The sequence below is a fragment of the Gopherus flavomarginatus genome, chromosome 2 (assembly GCF_025201925.1).
Source record: "Gopherus flavomarginatus isolate rGopFla2 chromosome 2, rGopFla2.mat.asm, whole genome shotgun sequence".
NCBI classification, from domain to species: Eukaryota; Metazoa; Chordata; order Testudines; family Testudinidae; genus Gopherus; species Gopherus flavomarginatus.
Window position 1 is genome coordinate 267035756 of NC_066618.1, and position 15546 is coordinate 267051301.

Consider the following 15546-nt stretch of genomic DNA (forward strand, 5'->3'; position numbering starts at 1 on the left):
GCGAACAGAGCGGCTAACAGGGGAGTTTCATGGGAGTGCTGTTGGAGGAGCGAGGTTTGTGTGTTTGTGGTGTTTGTTGTGAGTGAGTGGTGTGTGCAGGCTGCTAGGGGGCTGTGTGCTGAGAGCGAGGCTGAGCCCTGAGTTGGGGGCGGGGCTTACCTGATTAGGGGTCCTATATAGGAGCCAGGCACTCAGGCAGCGGCACAGTCAGCTGCAGCGGCACAGGAGGCGGCGAACAGAGCGGCTAACAGGGGAGTTTCAGTGGGAGTGCTGTTGGAGGAGCAGGTTTTTGTGGTTTTTGGTGTTTGTGTGTGAGTGAGTGTGTGTGCAGGCTGCTAGGGGCTGTGTGCTGAGAGCGAGGCTGAGCCCTGAGTTGGGGGGCGGGGCTTACCTGATTAGGGTCCTATATAAGGAGCCAGGCACTCAGGCAGCGGCACAGTCAGCTGCAGCGGCACAGGAGGCGGCGAACAGAGCGGCTAACAGGGGAGTTTCAGTGGGAGTGCTGTTGGAGGAGCAGGTTTTTGTGGTTTGTGGTGTTTGTGTGTGAGTGAGTGTGTGTGCAGGCTGCTAGGGGCTGTGTGCTGAGAGCGAGGCTGAGCCCTGAGTTGGGGGCGGGGCTTACCTGATTAGGGGTCCTATATAAGGAGCCAGGCACTCAGGCAGCGGCCCAGTCAGCTGCAGCGGCACAGGAGGCGGCGAACAGAGCGGCTAACAGGGGAGTTTCAGTGGGAGTGCTGTTGGAGGAGCAGGTTTTTGTGGTTTGTGGTGGTTGTGTGTGAGTGAGTGTGTGTGCAGGCTGCTAGGGCTGTGTGCTGAGAGCGAGGCTGAGCCCTGAGTTGGGGGCGGGCTTACCTGATTAGGGGTCCTATATAAGGACCAGGCACTCAGGCAGCGGCACAGTCAGCTGCAGCGGCACAGGAGGCGGCGAACAGAGCGGCTACAGGGGAGTTTCAGTGGGAGTGCTGTTGGAGGAGCAGGTTTTTGTGGTTTGTGGTGTTTGTGTGTGAGTGAGTGTGTGTGCAGGCTGCTAGGGGCTGTGTGCTGAGAGCGAGGCTGAGCCCTGAGTTGGGGGCGGGGCTTACCTGATTAGGGGTCCTATATAAGGAGCCAGGCACTCAGCAGCGGCCAGTCAGCTGCAGCGGCACAGGAGGCGGCGAACAGAGCGGCTAACAGGGGAGTTTCAGTGGGAGTGCTGTTGGAGGAGCAGGTTTTTGTGGTTTGTGGTGTTTGTGTGTGAGTGAGTGTGTGTGCAGGCTGCTAGGGGCTGTGTGCTGAGAGCGAGGCTGAGCCCTGAGTTGGGGGCTGGGGCTTACCTGATTAGGGGTCCTATATAAGGAGCCAGGCACTCAGGCAGCGGCACAGTCAGCTGCAGCGGCACAGGAGGCGGCGAACAGAGCGGCTAACAGGGGAGTTTCAGTGGGAGTGCTGTTGGAGGAGCAGGTTTTTGTGGTTTGTGGTGTTTGTGTGTGAGTGAGTGTGTGTGCAGGCTGCTAGGGGCTGTGTGCTGAGAGCGAGGCTGAGCCCTGAGTTGGGGGCGGGGCTTACCTGATTAGGGGTCCTATATAAGGAGCCAGGCACTCAGGCAGCGGCACAGTCAGCTGCAGCGGCACAGGAGGCGGCGAACAGAGCGGCTAACAGGGGAGTTTCAGTGGGAGTGCTGTTGGAGGAGCAGGTTTTTGTGGTTTGTGGTGTTTGTGTGTGAGTGAGTGTGTGTGCAGGCTGCTAGGGGCTGTGTGCTGAGAGCGAGGCTGAGCCCTGAGTTGGGGGCGGGGCTTACCTGATTAGGGTCCTATATAAGGAGCCAGGCACTCAGGCAGCGGCACAGTCAGCTGCAGCGGCACAGGAGGCGGCGAACAGAGCGGCTAACAGGGGAGTTTCAGTGGGAGTGCTGTTGGAGGAGCAGGTTTTTGTGGTTTGTGGTGTTTGTGTGTGAGTGAGTGTGTGTGCAGGCTGCTAGGGGCTGTGTGCTGAGAGCGAGGCTGAGCCCTGAGTTGGGGGCGGGCTTACCTGATTAGGGGTCCTATATAAGGAGCCAGGCACTCAGGCAGCGGCACAGTCAGCTGCAGCGGCACAGGAGGCGGCGAACAGAGCGGCTAACAGGGGAGTTTCAGTGGGAGTGCTGTTGGAGGAGCAGGTTTTTGTGGTTTGGGGTGTTTGTGTGTGAGTGAGTGTGTGTGCAGGCTGCTAGGGGCTGTGTGCTGAGAGCGAGGCTGAGCCCTGAGTTGGGGGGCGGGGCTTACCTGATTAGGGGTCCTATATAAGGAGCCAGGCACTCAGGCAGCGGCACAGTCAGCTGCAGCGGCACAGGAGGCGGCGAACAGAGCGGCTAACAGGGGAGTTTCAGTGGGAGTGCTGTTGGAGGAGCAGGTTTTTGTGGTTTGTGGTGTTTGTGTGTGAGTGAGTGTGTGTGCAGGCTGCTAGGGGCTGTGTGCTGAGAGCGAGGCTGAGCCCTGAGTTGGGGGCGGGGCTTACCTGATTAGGGGTCCTATATAAGGAGCCAGGCACTCAGGCAGCGGCACAGTCAGCTGCAGCGGCACAGGAGGCGGCGAACAGAGCGGCTAACAGGGGAGTTTCAGTGGGAGTGCTGTTGGAGGAGCAGGTTTTTGTGGTTTGTGGTGTTTGTGTGTGAGTGAGTGTGTGTGCAGGCTGCTAGGGGCTGTGTGCTGAGAGCGAGGCTGAGCCCTGAGTTGGGGGCGGGGCTTACCTGATTAGGGGTCCTATATAAGGAGCCAGGCACTCAGGCAGCGGCACAGTCAGCTGCAGCGGCACAGGAGGCGGCGAACAGAGCGGCTAACAGGGGAGTTTCAGTGGGAGTGCTGTTGGAGGAGCAGGTTTTTGTGGTTTGTGGTGTTTGTGTGTGAGTGAGTGTGCGTGCAGGCTGCTAGGGGCTGTGTGCTGAGAGCGAGGCTGAGCCCTGAGTTGGGGGCGGGGCTTACCTGATTAGGGGTCCTATATAAGGAGCCAGGCACTCAGGCAGCGGCACAGTCAGCTGCAGCGGCACAGGAGGCGGCGAACAGAGCGGCTAACAGGGGAGTTTCAGTGGGAGTGCTGTTGGAGGAGCAGGTTTTTGTGGTTTGTGGTGTTTGTGTGTGAGTGAGTGTGTGTGCAGGCTGCTAGGGGCTGTGTGCTGAGAGCGAGGCTGAGCCCTGAGTTGGGGGCGGGGCTTACCTGATTAGGGGTCCTATATAAGGAGCCAGGCACTCAGGCAGCGGCACAGTCAGCTGCAGCGGCACAGGAGGCGGCGAACAGAGCGGCTAACAGGGGAGTTTCAGTGGGAGTGCTGTTGGAGGAGCAGGTTTTTGTGGTTTGTGGTGTTTGTCGTGTGAGTGAGTGTGTGTGCAGGCTGCTAGGGGCTGTGTGCTGAGAGCGAGGCTGAGCCCTGAGTTGGGGGCGGGGCTTACCTGATTAGGGGTCCTATATAAGGAGCCAGGCACTCAGGCAGCGGCACAGTCAGCTGCAGCGGCACAGGAGGCGGCGAACAGAGCGGCTAACAGGGGAGTTTCAGTGGGAGTGCTGTTGGAGGAGCAGGTTTTTGTGGTTTGTGGTGTTTGCGTGTGAGTGAGTGTGTGTGCAGGCTGCTAGGGGCTGTGTGCTGAGAGCGAGGCTGAGCCCTGAGTTGGGGGCGGGGCTTACCTGATTAGGGGTCCTATATAAGGAGCCAGGCACTCAGGCAGCGGCACAGTCAGCTGCAGCGGCACAGGAGGCGGCGAACAGAGCGGCTAACAGGGGAGTTTCAGTGGGAGTGCTGTTGGAGGAGCAGGTTTTTGTGGTTTGTGGTGTTTGCGTGTGAGTGAGTGTGTGTGCAGGCTGCTAGGGGCTGTGTGCTGAGAGCGAGGCTGAGCCCTGAGTTGGGGGCGGGGCTTACCTGATTAGGGGTCCTATATAAGGAGCCAGGCACTCAGGCAGCGGCACAGTCAGCTGCAGCGGCACAGGAGGCGGCGAACAGAGCGGCTAACAGGGGAGTTTCAGTGGGAGTGCTGTTGGAGGAGCAGGTTTTTGTGGTTTGTGGTGTTTGCGTGTGAGTGAGTGTGCGTGCAGGCTGCTAGGGGCTGTGTGCTGAGAGCGAGGCTGAGCCCTGAGTTGGGGGCGGGGCTTACCTGATTAGGGGTCCTATATAAGGAGCCAGGCACTCAGGCAGCGGCACAGTCAGCTGCAGCGGCACAGGAGGCGGCGAACAGAGCGGCTAACAGGGGAGTTTCAGTGGGAGTGCTGTTGGAGGAGCAGGTTTTTGTGGTTTGTGGTGTTTGCGTGTGAGTGAGTGTGTGTGCAGGCTGCTAGGGGCTGTGTGCTGAGAGCGAGGCTGAGCCCTGAGTTGGGGGCGGGGCTTACCTGATTAGGGGTCCTATATAAGGAGCCAGGCACTCAGGCAGCGGCACAGTCAGCTGCAGCGGCACAGGAGGCGGCGAACAGAGCGGCTAACAGGGGAGTTTCAGTGGGAGTGCTGTTGGAGGAGCAGGTTTTGGTGGTTTGTGGTGTTTGTGTGTGAGTGAGTGTGTGTGCAGGCTGCTAGGGGCTGTGTGCTGAGAGCGAGGCTGAGCCCTGAGTTGGGGGCGGGGCTTACCTGATTAGGGGTCCTATATAAGGAGCCAGGCACTCAGGCAGCGGCACAGTCAGCTGCAGCGGCACAGGAGGCGGCGAACAGAGCGGCTAACAGGGGAGTTTCAGTGGGAGTGCTGTTGGAGGAGCAGGTTTTTGTGGTTTGTGGTGTGTGTGTGTGAGTGAGTGTGTGTGCAGGCTGCTAGGGGCTGTGTGCTGAGAGCGAGGCTGAGCCCTGAGTTGGGGGCGGGGCTTACCTGATTAGGGGTCCTATATAAGGAGCCAGGCACTCAGGCAGCGGCACAGTCAGCTGCAGCGGCACAGGAGGCGGCGAACAGAGCGGCTAACAGGGGAGTTTCAGTGGGAGTGCTGTTGGAGGAGCAGGTTTTTGTGGTTTGTGGTGTTTGCGTGTGAGTGAGTGTGTGTGCAGGCTGCTAGGGGCTGTGTGCTGAGAGCGAGGCTGAGCCCTGAGTTGGGGGCGGGGCTTACCTGATTAGGGGTCCTATATAAGGAGCCAGGCACTCAGGCAGCGGCACAGTCAGCTGCAGCGGCACAGGAGGCGGCGAACAGAGCGGCTAACAGGGGAGTTTCAGTGGAGTGCTGTTGGAGGAGCAGGTTTTTGTGGTTTGTGGTGTTTGCGTGTGAGTGAGTGTGTGTGCAGGCTGCTAGGGGCTGTGTGCTGAGAGCGAGGCTGAGCCCTGAGTTGGGGGCGGGGCTTACCTGATTAGGGGTCCTATATAAGGAGCCAGGCACTCAGGCAGCGGCACAGTCAGCTGCAGCGGCACAGGAGGCGGCGAACAGAGCGGCTAACAGGGGAGTTTCAGTGGGAGTGCTGTTGGAGGAGCAGGTTTTTGTGGTTTGTGGTGTTTGTGTGTGAGTGAGTGTGTGTGCAGGCTGCTAGGGGCTGTGTGCTGAGAGCGAGGCTGAGCCCTGAGTTGGGGGCGGGGCTTACCTGATTAGGGGTCCTATATAAGGAGCCAGGCACTCAGGCAGCGGCACAGTCAGCTGCAGCGGCACAGGAGGCGGCGAACAGAGCGGCTAACAGGGGAGTTTCAGTGGGAGTGCTGTTGGAGGAGCAGGTTTTTGTGGTTTGTGGTGTTTGTGTGTGAGTGAGTGTGTGTGCAGGCTGCTAGGGGCTGTGTGCTGAGAGCGAGGCTGAGCCCTGAGTTGGGGGCGGGGCTTACCTGATTAGGGGTCCTATATAAGGAGCCAGGCACTCAGGCAGCGGCACAGTCAGCTGCAGCGGCACAGGAGGCGGCGAACAGAGCGGCTAACAGGGGAGTTTCAGTGGGAGTGCTGTTGGAGGAGCAGGTTTTTGTGGTTTGTGGTGTTTGTGTGTGAGTGAGTGTGTGTGCAGGCTGCTAGGGGCTGTGTGCTGAGAGCGAGGCTGAGCCCTGAGTTGGGGGCGGGGCTTACCTGATTAGGGGTCCTATATAAGGAGCCAGGCACTCAGGCAGCGGCACAGTCAGCTGCAGCGGCGGCGAACAGAGCGGCTAACAGGGGAGTTTCAGTGGGAGTTTCCAGGGGGAGGTTGCAGGGGAGGCCAAGGCAGAGGAACCGGGAAGGCAGACCAGGGAAGAGGCAGCCCTGCGCTGGTCGGTGGCCTGCGGTGCGGTGTGAGCTGTGGATTGCCAGGCACAGAGTTGCAGTGCTACGATGGAGGCAGAGGTAGCAGGTGCAGACACACTGAGGATGACTGGGTGCGGCAGCTGCGGCATGTACATGGTCCTAGAGGGGGCACCTGAAAGGAGTTTCATCTGCATGAAGTGTCGTCTGATAGAGCTGCTGGAGGAAAAGGTAAGGGGACTGGAGATGCAAGTGGAAACTCTGGCTGAGTTTAGAAGGGGATTTGAGCAGATCATGGAACACAGACATGATGTGGCACAGGGGACAAGCTCAGGCGAGCAGACAGAAGCAGGACCTAAGGACTCTGAGGAGGGACTGTTGGGTGAGGAAAGTGGACGGTGGAAACATGTCACTAGGAGAACCAGACAGAGGATAAGACGGGCCAGCGATGGACAAATAGAACTCAGGAATAGGTTTGCTGAGTTGGGAAATGAAGATGGAACACAGCGGGCTGCTGAAGGAGTAACGGCAAGGAAGAAGAGGCAAGCAGCTAGTCCTGCAGATGGAGGGGAGCAGTCAGTGGAGGCGACATCAAGTACAAGCCCTAGGAGGATGGTGAGGTCGAATACAAATCAGGAGGAATCACGGCCAGCTGCTGTGGGGGATAGACCGGAGAATCGCATTGTCACCAGGAAAAGGCAAGTCTACGTGATTGGAGACTCTCTACTGAGAAGAGTAGACAGGCCTGTAACTAGACCGGATCGGGAGAACAGAAGAGTGTGCTGTCTGCCAGGGGCTAAGATACAGGATGTGGACTTGAGCCTGAATACGATCTTAGCGGGAGCGGGAAAAAATCCGTTGATTATCCTTCATGTGGGAACGAACGATACGGCTAGTTACTCACTGGACTGTATCAAGGAGGACTATTTCAGACTGGGGAAGAGGCTTAAAGACATCGAGGCTCAGGTGATCTTCAGTGGGATTCTGCCAGTTCCTAGAGCGGGGCGACGAAGGAGGGACAAGATTATGGCGATCAACAGATGGCTCAGGGAGTGGTGTTATAAGGAGGGCTTTGGGATGTACGGTCACTGGGACGCGTTTACGGATAGACAACTGTTTGCTCACGATGGACTTCATCTCAGCAAGGAGGGAAATAGGATTCTAGGATGGAGGCTCGCCGACCTCATCAAGAGGGCTTTAAACTAGAAAGTTGGGGGAGATGGTTGGGAAATGTTCGGGAGATCTCCACGCCAGAACATAACCTGGAGAGGGAAGTAAACAAAGTGAGCGGGGATACCCTTGCGGCCCCAAGATTTGATCCAAGGAGGAATAGTGGAGTAGAAACCAGAGTAACGGGTGATGCTGGTGGCAGACAGTTTGTGCACGACGGGGGAAAGAATGTCACTGACGCCAAACGCCGAAAATTAAAAGGTTTGTACACTAACGCGAGGAGCCTAGGTAACAAGATGGAGGAACTGGAGTTACTCGTGCAGGAAGTGAAGCCGGATATTATAGGGATTACCGAAACCTGGTGGAATAGTACTCATGACTGGAGCACGGGTATTGAAGGCTATGTGCTGTTCAGAAAAGACAGGAAGAAAGGCAAAGGTGGGGGAGTAGCCTTGTACATCAATGATGAAATTAAATGTAGCGAAATAAGATGCGATGGAATGGATAAGACGGAGTCCGTCTGGGCAAAAATCACGCTGGGTAAAAAAGCAACTAGAGCTTCCCCTGAGATAGTGCTTGGGGTGTGCTACAGACCGCCGGGATCGGATTGGGATATGGATAGAGACCTCTTTAATGTCTTTAATGAAGTAAACACAAAGGGGAAATGTGTGATTATGGGGGACTTCAACTTCCCGGATATAGACTGGAGGACGAGTACTTGCACGAATAATAGGGGTCAGATTTTTCTGGATGTGATTGCGGATGGATTTCTTCATCAAGTAGTTGAAGCACCTACTAGAGGGGATGCCATTCTAGACTTGGTGTTGGTGAGCAGTGAGGACCTCGTAGAAGAAATGGTGGTAGGGGATAGCCTTGGTTCGAGTGATCATGAGCTGATTCAGTTCAAACTAGATGGAAGGATAAACAAATGTAGATCTGCGATTAGGGTTTTTGACTTCTCGAGGGCTAACTTTAAGGAGTTAAGGAAATTAGTTAGGGAAGTGGATTGGACGGAGGAATTAGTGGATTTAAATGTGGAGGAGGCCTGGAATTACTTTAAGTCACAGCTGCGGAGACTGTCGGAAGCCTGCATCCCGAGAAAGGGGAAAAGAACCATGGGCAGGAGTTGCAGGCCAAACTGGATGAGCAAGCAACTCAGAGAGGGGATTAGACAAAAGCAGAAAGCTTACAGGGAGTGGAAGGAAGGCAGGATCAGTAAAGAAAGCTACCTTGCTGAGGTCAGAACATGTAGGGATAAAGTGAGGAAGGCTAAAAGCCGCATTGAACTGGAACTTGCAAAGGGAATCAAAACCAATAGTAAAAGGTTCTACAGCCACATAAATAAGAAGAAAACAAAGAAAGAAGAAGTGGGGCCACTATACACTGAGGATGGAATGGAGGTTAAGGATAACCTAGGCATGGCCCAACATCTAAACAAGTACTTTGCCTCGGTTTTTAATAAGACTAGTGAGGAACCTTGCGATGATGGAGGGATGATAAACGGGAATGTGGATGTGGAAGTGGATATTACTGCAACTGAGGTAGAGGCCGTACTTGAACAGCTTGATGGGTCGAAGTCGGAGGGCCCGGACAATCTCCACCCGAGGATATTAAAGGAACTGGCGCGTGAAATTGCGAGCCCGTTAGCGAGAATTTTTAAGCAATCGATAATCTCGGGTGTTGTGCCGTATGACTGGAGGATTGCTAATGTAGTTCCTATTTTTAAGAAAGGGAAAAAGAGTGATCCGGGTAATTATAGGCCTGTTAGCTTGACGTCTGTAGTATGTAAGGTCTTGGAAAAAATTTTAAGGGAGAAAGTAGTTAAGGACATAGAGGTCAATGGTAATTGGGACGAACTGCAACACGGATTTACTAAAGGTAGATCGTGCCAAACCAATCTGATCTCCTTCTTTGAGAAGGTGACGGATTACTTAGATAAAGGAAATGCGGTAGATATAATTTACCTAGATTTCAGTAAGGCGTTCGACACGGTTCCGCACGGGGAGCTGTTATTTAAATTGGAAAAGCTGGGAGTGAATATGAAAGTTGTAAGGTGGATAAGGAACTGGTTAAAGGGGAGACTCCAGAGGGTCGTATTGAAAGGTGAACTGTCGGACTGGAAGGAGGTCACCAGTGGAGTCCCTCAAGGATCGGTCTTGGGACCGATCTTATTTAACCTTTTTATTACTGACCTTGGCACAAAGAGCGGGAATGTGCTAATAAAGTTCACGGATGACACGAAGCTGGGGGGTATTGCTAACACGGAGAAGGACAGGGATGCTATTCAAGAAGATCTGAACCACCTTGTAAACTGGAGTAATAGAAATAGGATGAAATACAATAGTGAAAAGTGCAAGGTCATGCATTTAGGAATTAATAATAAGAATTTTGGATATACGTTGGGGGAGCATCAGTTGGAAGCGACGGAGGAAGAGAAGGACCTTGGGGTACTGGTTGATAGCAGGATGACTATGAGTCGCCAATGTGATACGGCTGTTAAAAAAGCAAACGCGATTTTGGGATGCATCAGGCGGGGTATTTCCTGCAAGGATAAGGAGGTGTTAGTACCGTTGTATACGGCGTTGGTGAGACCCCATCTGGAATACTGTGTGCAGTTCTGGTGTCCCATGTTCAAGAAGGATGAATTCAAACTGGAACAGGTTCAGAGACGGGCTACGAGGATGATCCGAGGAATGGAAAAACTGCCTTATGAAAGGAGACTCAAAGAGCTTGGCTTGTTTAGCCTGGCCAAAAGAAGGCTGAGGGGGGATATGCTCGCCCTATATAAATACATCAAGGGGGTTAACGTTAGGGAGGGAGAGGAATTATTTAAGTTTAGTACTAATGTAGCCACGAGGACGAATGGGTATAAACTGGATATTAGGAAGTTTAGACTTGAAATTAGACGAAGGTTTCTGACCATTAGGGGAGTGAAGTTCTGGAATAGCCTTCCGAGGGAAGTAGTAGGGGCAAAAGACTTTCCTGGCTTTAAGACAAAGCTTGATAAGTATATGGAGGGGATGTTATGATAGGATCGTCAATTTGGGCAATTGATCTTGAATTACCACCAGACAGGTTTGCTCAATGGTCTGCGAGGAGATGTTGCATGCGATGGGTACTGAGTTGCTGCGGAGAACTCCTTCTTGGGTGCTGGCTGGTGACTCTTGCCCACATGCTCAGGGTTTAGCTGATCGCCATATTTGGGGTCGGGAAGGAATTTTCCTCCAGGGCGGATTGGCAGGTGCCCTGGAGGTTTTTCGCCTTCCCCTGCAGCGTGGGGCACGGGTCGCTTGCTGGTGGTGTCTCTGCAGCTTGAGGTCTTCAAACCATTTTTGAGGATTTCAATAACTCGGTCCTGGGATAGGGGTTGTATAAAATTGGATGGGTGGGGTTCTGTGGCCTGCCTTGTGCAGGAGGTCAGACTAGATGATCAGATTGGTCCCTTCTGACCTATGAGTCTATGAGTCTATGAGATTAATATATAACTCAGATCTTATATCTATAATCACGCTGTTGCCAATCCTTTAGTAACTAAAATTTAAAGGTTTATTAATAAAGAAAAGAAGAAGAAAGTTAAAATGCTTAATAGATCATATACATGCAATTATTACAGTGTTCTTATATCAGGTTTGTAGCAGTGATGTTACAGACTCCGGGCTTGTAAAGTCTCTGGTAACTTCCAAAAGATTGGAAGGTCCACAGCCCATAGTCCAATATGCTCCTTTTAGTTGTAAATCCAAAGTCCAGAGAATCAGAGTAGGAAAGAGGCAACATGGACATATTTCAGAGGTCTTTTATATCCTCTGCCATGTGCTTGGAATTTTACTGTCCCAAACACAGCTCACAGCCCCTGTGTGTGGAAAGTTACTGGCACAAGATGGAGTCCAGGGTCACATGAGCATATTACATGTACTTACATGGTTTGCTCCATCACAGGGGGCAGCCATTGGCCATATCCATGCTAAGGCATCTGCAGAGAGACTTACTGGGCAGGATGAATTTCTTCTATGGCCCACTGTGACAGTTAAGTGCCTTTAATGGGCCATCAACACATAGCAGTCTGGCTTCAATGTACATTTTACTTGGTGGGTGTTAGCCCAGGAACAAACACATTTGGAATATAGATATATAGCCAATATTCATAGCTTCAGACACAGTGATGATACATGGATTTAAACAGGATAATCTTATTTGGCAAATCATATTTTTTCCATTGACACATGAGATACTTTGGGCAAGATTTCTTGCAATTATCTAACAGTGTCAATATCAGTGATACAAATAGTCATATTTCAATCATACAGCATCACACCCACGTAAGCTGGTGAAAAATGTGATTGCAGGGCTGTAACTCGGGTGAGGTGAGAGGAGCAGAGCTGACGGGGGCACAAAATTGAGGCAACAAAAGATCAGGCCCTGCGGCATCAGCACCCCCAGGATTGGACCCGGCTGCATCAGCTGGAGTCCATGAGCATAATTGGGGGGTGGCATTGCCCCCCTGACAGAGGCCGGGGCCGGGAGCTGAGGGACTATGGAGCTGCTTCTCCTACCATTGGTGTTGCTGCAGCTGGACGCTGCCTCCTGAGTCCTAGAGCCAGTCTGCTTCCACTTCTACATGCTGGGTGCCCTATATAGCCACCATCCTGTACAATGGTGAGTGCCTATGGGGGTGGGGGAGGGAGAGGGGTGCAGGGCAAAAAGCGTTCAGGGAGTGGAGGATATAGGGTAAGGGAGTTGAGGGGGATAAGATGGGGAAGAGAAGGGCACGGGGAATGGGGGGGAGTAGGAGTCCCACATGCAGTGTCCCCTCAGCAGCAGCAGTTGCTGGGGCTCCCCTATTAAGCCGGCCTATCCCCCATCCCAGCACTGGCAGCCCACCTCTGATTGATACCTCTGCCGCAGATACCCCCTCCAGTGCCTCCGAATACCCCTTCCTACACCCCCAAAGCTCTTTACAATATACAGACACCCCTCCATCACCCCCAAAGCCCACTCCAGCTCTCCCTCTCTCTCCCAGCAACAGTATCCTCTATTTGGGACTTTGAAATATGGTAACTCTAGGGGTCACTGCAGTCTCACAGCCTTGGTTTCGGGAGCTGGCGGAAGCAAGTCTGCCCTACCAGCAGCCACCTGCTCCCAGTGCCTGGGCTGCACACTGGGCTCACGTGGCTGAGCTCAGAACTTGGGCTATGTGACCGCGAGCCTGGCGGCCATGGGGCTAGGGCGGGGCATCCAAGGGGGTCAAGGGAGGGTTCTGCTTTGCACACAGGGAGTGTAGAGAGAGTGACCCGGCAAGTCCCCAGGCGGCGAGCAGGGTGTGACCAGGTGCCCAAGGGAGTGAGTACTGCAGGGAACACCTCGTGTGACCAGGTGCCCAAGGGAGTGAGTACTGCAGGGAACACCTCAGGGAGCATTTCATGGCAGCCAGGATCCATGGGCAGAGACCGGATCCAGGGATGTGTCACTGACCAGCGCCAGGCTCCTTTAGGGAAGAGGCAGGATAGAGCATGTCAGAGACACAGCTCAGAGCTGTGCCATCTGCCCTGCCTGGGAGAGCCCGGCCAAGCAGAAGCAGCCAGCTTGGGAAGCAGGGCAGGGGAGGCTGCCAGAAAGCCAAGCAGTTCCTCAGCTCCCACAGTACGGACAGCCAAGGGTCCAAGCGGCTCTGTGCTAAATGGGAGGCAGAAATCTGGGGGGTCATGTGCCCCCGTGTGCCATCCCCCTCCCCACGCGTCACCTCGACAGGGCGCAAATATGACTGCTAGATCTGGGAACTAAAATGCTTAGTTATGGCTCTGTAAGAATGTGAAAAATCTGATGTCTTCCCTTCTTTCCTACCAGGTACTTGTGGCCTACTAGCTAAAGCACTGGACTGGGACTCAGGAGAACTGGGTTCTGTAGATGTCTTTGCCATGGCTTGTTGTTTAACCTTGGGAAATTCACTCCATAATTCAGTTTCCCCACTGTAAAATGGAGTAATGGTATTGCCCTTGTCATAAACAGATAGTTAAGGGTTAATGTCTCTTTTACCTGTAAAGGGTTAACAAACAGGGAACCAAACACCTGACCAGGGGACCAATCAGGAGACAAGATACTTTCAAATCTCAGTGGAGGGAAGCCTTTGTTTGTGTTTTTTTGGGTTTGGCTTTGTTCTCTCTGGGTTCTGAGAGTAAGCACACGTACCTACAGGCTCTCTAATCTTCTGTTCAAATTTAGTAAGTACAAAAGGTAGAAAGGCGGTTTAGTCTTTTTGATTGTTTTTCTTTATTTGCAAATGTGTATCTGGCTGGTAGAAATTTAATGTGTATCTGGCTGGTAGAGTTCTAATGTGTATTTGGCTGAAAGTATTTTAAATTGTATTTCTGCTGGAGGAGGCTTTTTCTCCAGTTTCTATAAGCTGACAGACCCTGTAACTTTTACCATCTAAATTGCAGAGATTTACCTTTTTTCTTTCTTTTTATTAAAAGTTTTGCTTTTAAGACCTGTCTGATTTTTCCCCTTGTTGAGGCTCAAGGGAACTGAGTCTGTACTCACCAGGGAATTGGTGGGGAGAAGGGAAAGGTGAATTTCCTCTTTGTTTTAGATTCACGGAGTTTGAATCTGTATTGCCTCTGGGTGAAGGGAAAAGAGGAGTGGGGGGGAAGGTAACATTCCTCTCTGTGTGGTGATTCAAGGAGTTTGAATCACGGTGATCTCCTGGTGTACCCAGGGCAGGAAAGAGCTGAGAGGGAGGAAGGAGGGGGAAGGGAAATGGTTTATTCCCCTTTGTTGTGAGACTCAAGGAATTTGGGTCTTGGGGTCCCCAGGGAAAGTTTTTGGGGGGACCAGAGTGTATCAGGCACTGGAATTCCTGCTTGGTGGCAGCTTATCAGATCTAAGCAGGTAATTAAGCTTAGAGGAATTCATGCTGGTACCCCAACTTTTGGACTCTAAGGTTCAGATTGGGGAAAGATACTACGACAGCCCTCCTTTACAGAAGTGCTTTGAGACCTATAGATTAAAAGAGCAATATGGTACTGTTTACAGTATGTATCCAGGTGATAGTTTTATCAGTATAGTTAGATACAGTTAGGCATGTGAGTGATCCTTGTCCCTAAAGTCTATAGGTAATGCTGTTCTCTCTAATCTACTCTGTATATTCCACACTCTTATTGCATATGGAATGCTCATTAATGTAACTGAAGATCCTAGGCATGGAACAAGTACAAAGGATCTAACAGGCATCAGTACTGTGGATATTGTTTGTACAGAGAGGATAATTTGGTTGTATAAATGGAATAACACTTACATGGAGCTATGAAGTAGCAGCTTTTCCCGAGGTCACATGTGATGCAGCATATGAGGAGTAAAGGTAGTCAGTAATGTAAGAGGTGTATAAGCATATTGGGAGCATTATTTTAAAACAGCTAGTTTCTCTTTGTGCAGTTTGTGCATGATGGTTTTCAAAACTTTACAGCTCCATATCATATACACTCTTTTCCGGGTATTGGAAAGGCTGGATTAACCGATCATCCTGAAAAAGCTAGCCAGATTCCAGTTGGTTGTTCCTAGCACATCCATATCTATTCATCATCAGTTTAGTCATGAGAAGGAACAGTCATGAATTCATCAATAAAAGCTCAGCCTGTCAACTATCATCAAATAAGAAATGGTTAAGTACAGCAGTGACCATAAAACAAACCAAAGAAGCAGATGTCAAATGTTCTAAATAAATGATATAATTGAAACTATGTGAGACCGACAAATGACCTGATGACTTGAAAAGGGCAATAATGATAATACCAGCCACGAGAGGAACAAACTACAATACTATGGGAGTCCAGAAACAGGATTCCATATAATATGGCTGTAACTATTGTAAAATAACTGAATTTAAGGATTGCAGTGTTGTAGCTATAATAATAGGACATAAACCAATCTCCTAGAACTGGAAGGGACCCTGAAAGGTCATTGAGTCCAGCCCCTGCCTTCACTAACAGGACCAATTTTTGCCCTAGATTCCTAAGTGGCCCCCTCAAGGATTGAACTCATGACCATGGGTTTAGCAAGCCAATGCTCAAACCACTGAGCTATCCCTCCTCCATATGATGAAGCCCATGATATGAAAGAGATAAGGAAGGTGAGGTAATATCCTTTATTGGTCCAATAAAAGATATTACTTCTTTCAAGTTGTCTACAGTGGCTCATGAGCATAAGTGCCAACCTCAGGGCAGACTGTCAAGGAAGAGGGCACAAACCCCAAACTAGTTGTATGTTCTATAATTAGATTTCATC

The 15546-nt window shown here is 51.9% G+C and overlaps 1 long non-coding RNA gene across 3 annotated transcripts; it reads right to left on the reverse strand.

Moving 5' to 3' along the window:
• Window positions 1–421: 421 nt before the first annotated feature.
• LOC127045454 (uncharacterized) lies at window positions 422–2835 on the reverse strand. Of its 3 annotated transcripts, none has more exons than XR_007772726.1 (3): window positions 2241–2835; window positions 1314–1777; window positions 422–622 (listed from the first exon to the last, which is right to left on the reverse strand). It is a non-coding gene; the product is annotated as an uncharacterized LOC127045454 (long non-coding RNA). The 3 variants fall into 3 exon arrangements; XR_007772727.1 differs by lacking the exon at window positions 2241–2835 and adding an exon at window positions 2008–2141; XR_007772728.1 differs by lacking the exon at window positions 422–622 and adding an exon at window positions 1018–1082.
• Window positions 2836–15546: the final 12711 nt, after the last annotated feature.